We start from the raw sequence: 5,351 nt of genomic DNA on the forward strand, positions 1-5,351 counted from the left end.
AAAAAAAAAAAAAAAGGTCCTTTGTATTTTCTGAAATATGTCCAAACGGGTTTTTGTTTCTATTTAAGACAGAGCATAAGGTATTAAATGGTGAAAGAAAAGTGAAAACATTTACTTAAATGGTTTTCACTCACTCAGGTAAATACCAGTAATCTACAGTCTTGGGTACATACAATCTCATCCAGATTGTATCCAAATATAAAGTATGGGGTTTCCTCACCCAGTTTTCTTTCTTTCAATGATGAAATTAAAAAGCACAGAGAGAATGGGTTGGGAATCAAAAAATCTTATTTCAAGCTCACCCTGATCACCTAAGTGTCCTCTAGAAATCTTTTAACCTGCTCGTGCATTTGTTATACATCGCCTCTTCGAAATAATGTTTAGTAGCAATAGTAATTGCCCTGCCTAATTTACAGGGCGATAGTGAGAAGCAATGGAAGCAATGTGGGTAAAAGTGCTTTCTAAAATATAAAACCCCAGACAAATAAAAGGTGCTACTGAGATCATCTACCAAATGAGACTATATTTAGCTGCATTTCAACCTTGCTACTTTTCTTGGCATGAAATTTTCTCTATAAATTACTTCGTCTGCCATTGGAAACTTGCAAAAGAAAAAAAATCAAGGTCAAGAAAATATTCTCATGACTTATTCTTCTGCATGTTAATAAGTGAAAATGGTACCGATTATGGCCCTATAAGTTATAAAACCTGAGGGAGCCATGTTGGCTAATTATGTTAATGGTTAGATGCTGGAGGATGTTGAAGATTAATCTTTATATAGAATTTGTCTAATCATTCATTTCTTACCTGCCAATCTGTTCCAACTACTAATCAACCAGGCAGAAAAAGTACAGAACTCCAGACATTAGAAAACAAATGGTCACACATATTTAACCAATGTGCCTGAATCCTTCATTTTTGATGAAAACATATTGCCCATGATGGAATCACATTGTAAATATTTTCTTGACTTTTTCAAATATAATAGATTTAACTTTATGGAGCTGTTTAATATATGTGTACATAAAAATGGCTGTTAAATTAGATCAAACAAATACTTCCATAATATTATCCTTACAATCTAGTCTAGAAAACCCACTTCATTTTCTAACTAATAGGATAGAAAACTAAAGGAAGCTACTGATGTGAGGCACCTTAAAATGGGCTGTGGGAAAATTATTAAAATTATTAAAATGTTAGGCAGAAAATCTACATCTCTATAAATACATTAGGTACAAAAATCCATATTTCTTAATAAGTTAAAAGGAGTCTCAAATGTGTATAGTGCTTTCAACTAGGGTAGTATTGTCATTTGGAGAAGAACAATCCATTGTGAGGGACTGTCCCTTAGAGGGCAGGACATGTAGCAGCCAAGCCCTTGCCCTCTAATGACCCTACTCCCAGTCATTGTGACAAACAATTTTTAGGAATAAAAATAGCCCACTGTTGAGGACCAATGAAAGGAAAATTCTACATGTTCAGTTTGAGAAAATCTAGACTATTGTGAGAGGGTGAAGCCTAGAAACACACAGAAAGAATAATAAAAAATGACAGATAAATGGAATTTTGAAGATAATTTTAATTAATAGTAGTAAAGAAAGCAATTTTAATAGTACTTCATTATTATATTTATAGATGAGTAGTTTCTGTCGAAACCAGCTTTAAATAATTCTTAATCACATTATCACTTTTAATTATTTGTGATAAAATACAGTTTATGCTACAAATGAATCATTAATTTTATTTATAAAATGACAATTTCCCATCACTGACTTCAGTTTTCTCAGTAAATACAATTTGTTCAAATTCTGCCAAGAGCTCCAGCTCTGCTGTCGCAGCTCCTAATACACATTGCCCTGTCCTCACATGGCATTGACTCCTGCTCTACTCTTCTTTAGATATTTATAGACTGGCTAATAAATGTCATATACTTTCCTTAAAATATACAGTCACAAGCTAATAGCTATAAATGCCATCACTATTTTAGGATAAAATGTTAAATTATGGCCTATAAATTTAGTGTGATTTGGTCTCTGGCCACCTCAGAGACTTCATTTTCCATTCTGTGACTGTTTACTTTCCCTTCACTGCACTGGCTTCCTTGCAATTTTCTGAAACTCTGCTTGCTCCTAATTTAGGGATATTGCACTGTAGATCTATCTACCTGCACATGTTACACCTGATCTTCATATGGCCCTCTCTATCTTCTTTCAGGTATCCACTCATCTCCTCAGAGAGGTCTTCCATGACCAACATATCTAAATGTTTCTCCCCACTCTCTATACCCCATAGCCTGCTTTACTTTTTTTCAGAGAGCTTGCTGCCACCTGCCACTTTCTCCATAGTAATTTTTCAATAAATCCTTTATCAATAACATATTGAGTTAGACAAGGCTAGGCTGCCTCAGTTTGAGTCCCAGTGTTATGTCTTACGAACTGGGTGACTTTGGGCAGGTTACTTAACTTTTCAGTTCTTCAGTGTCCTCAGCATCCACTTCATAGTGCTGTTGTCCTATCTCCTTCTTTGGCATTAAGGTATATCCAAGTTAGAAAGAGCTTCACAGAATATTTACTCTAATTTTCTATCTAAGGCAAAGCTTCCTTCTCTTCCTGTTCCATGTCCCCTCTTCTTCCTTAATTTTATAATTTCATATTATTCAAAATCTCAGAATGGTGAGGAGGAGGAATTACTTTCAGGGCTCTTAGCTATCTTGTATATGTCCCTTTTTGTAAGACTCTTACATGAAAAATTTCAGTTGTCTTAATTATATTTTAAATATGATTTTCAACAAACACAGCTCTTCAACTAAACTGTTTTTCTACCTCACACACTACAAAAAGTGATAACTATCATTTGATTATTTGACTAATTTCAGTCTCAACAAATGTCTACAATGAATATCTCTTAGGTCCTCATTTGGAGAAAAGGGAGAGGTTACAAGAAAAATTCAGATATAGCCCATATCTTTATAAAACTTGCAAATTATGAATATAAAAATCAATGCTCATCAGAGAATCTTATTTTACTGAGCTTTTTAAATATCTGAGGGTGTTTTTTATTGTTCCCAAAAGAACATTTTTTTGCTGCTACATATGCTTTAATGAATATTTTGATAAAGTTACAAGATTAAAAACCCAGATTTTCTCAAGCATTTAAGTTCAATTACAAATCTTATACTGATTACAGATTTAGGGCTTTAATATAAAATTTAAAATAATCATTTCTATTTATTTGTTGATTGATGTTCACTAGCTTCCATTTAATAGATTAAATTACCCTAAACAATTAACCTCAAATTTACTTAAGTTCCCTTAGGAATCATAATCTACATTTACAAATTTAATATATCTGATTCTTACAAGTTCTTCATAAGCCTCCCAGGGCAATGCTACAAACCCACAAATAAAATTTTCCTGTTCACTTAAGTAATCTAATAGAGCAGAAATATTAATATAGTAAATCAGGGCCACTTATACATTTAAATACTGTTATAAACTCAATAAGATTAACATTAATTACCCATTTCAAATTGAAATCGATTTATATGTTAGATTCTCCAATACATCAGATTCTTTTAAATGTGTTAAGCATCTTTAAAAGAAAACATACAGAAATCATCACTGAACTGGCAAAAGGTAATTCTAAATTTAATACAAAGTAATATTACTATGGTTTTGATTTTAATTATCTTTTTTCTGCTTTTATAGCTGCAAGGACACAACTAAAGGATCTGAGATTTGGGACCATAACTTCAATTTGTGATCATAAAATTCAAGGCCAGGACATAGAAGCCCTTTCTTATAGTATTCGGTCTCTTCCACATGATGCAATTCAACTAATCTCCTTACCACCAGACTGGATGCCATATTGTTTTAATACTTTTTCCTGGCTAGCAACCACTCTTTTCTTTTAATTTTATATAAGACTATATAGCATATGAGTTACAGTATATCTAATAGTTACCGTATGCCATTTACACTGTGTGCACAAAAGTAAACTATTTTCACCTTATTTTGAGAATTGCTATGTGTAAATATATGCTAGTATTAAAAGATAAGATTCTGTTTTAGCTCATGCTCATGTTTCTTTTCAGAAATACATAATTGTTTATGAGCAGATCTTAAACCAAACAAGATAGTAAAAAAAAAAAAAAAAAAAAAAAGAAGCCAGTAATTTAAGTTTGATTGAGCAACTTTTTAGAATGAATGAGAAAAGTCGATTAAAAGGTAGAAAGGAAACCAATCAGTGTTTTCAGGGATTTCACATGTAACTTTCTAAGTTTTAAAAAAGCTATTTTTAAAGTATAATCCAGGTGTGACCAATTTCAATGGATAGAAACATGTATTTAAATGAAATTTCATTTATAGCCCCTCCTTTTCTTTTAAACTGCCTCAATTTATTGTATTAATGGCATTTTAAACCCAGAGCTAGAGAATAGAACTTGAGGACAGGAAAAGAAGTCAAATCAACTTTAAAGTACTCTTCATATTATCCTTTAAAATCTCTACCTCTACAAAAAAGTCTCCGAAGTGTGACATTATTTAAAGGAAATTTTGAAGTGCAGGCATTTGCAAAGCTGGCTGAGGAAACTATAAGCAATGAAGTAGCTGAAGGAAGAATGTCAGAATGAGCCTGAGGTTTCCATGTGAAGGCCTTGCCTCCTAATTGTTATTATGCTTACAAGGACACTGTAAAAAGAAAAATGAACGCCTTGTTCAACACCTGCTGTAAAAAGATGCTGGGACTCTGTGGCTTGCTTAAATCACTTTTTTCCTGAAACAAATTGCTGAACAAGCCCTAGGCCATTTAATTTCCAAATACCAGTAATTAAAATGAGTAACATCGTCAGAATTTGGCAGGGCCACAGCTTTCTTCTCCCTTTTCATTTTCACATAAATTTCCATGAAGGTCAGATTTGTTGAAGGGAGGAGAGGGGGGTGAAACCTGCTGGCCGTGTGCTCATGAGAGGTTAAAATATGACTTGTTCACAGTGTCCCTCATAGTTCAAGACTTAATGGTCCTTGACGGGGATAACCTAGAAGTTAATTTTACTCTGTGTCCCAAAAGCAGTCGTTGTCAATGTAATCTTTCTTGTAGGCTGAAAGGTATCGTCAACAAATGATCTGACTTTCAATAGCAATTGACCAGCAATGTTTCAGACCCAAAGAGTCATGGATGTGACTCCTTATTAATCTGTATCTTACTCATAGTGGTAAAAATATTTTTATCTTCTTTCTTTTGCTTTATCTCCTTTACAGTTCGATTTTACATATTCTCCCTAAGAATCAGTTCTTAATAGTTCTTGCATTATTTTTTCTTTACTTAAGGTCATAGTATATCCAACTGATAAA

At 33.0% G+C, this 5,351-nt stretch overlaps 1 pseudogene; it reads left to right on the forward strand.

The window, feature by feature from the left end:
• LOC120615710 (60S ribosomal protein L26-like) overlaps nt 1–3,762 on the forward strand; it is a 5,871-nt pseudogene extending 2,109 nt beyond the window's left edge.
• The last annotated feature ends 1,589 nt before the right edge of the window (nt 3,763–5,351 follow it).

The sequence above is a fragment of the Pteropus medius genome, unplaced genomic scaffold (genome assembly GCF_902729225.1).
Source record: "Pteropus medius unplaced genomic scaffold, Ma_sr-lr_union100, whole genome shotgun sequence".
Classification (NCBI taxonomy): domain Eukaryota; kingdom Metazoa; phylum Chordata; class Mammalia; order Chiroptera; family Pteropodidae; genus Pteropus; species Pteropus medius.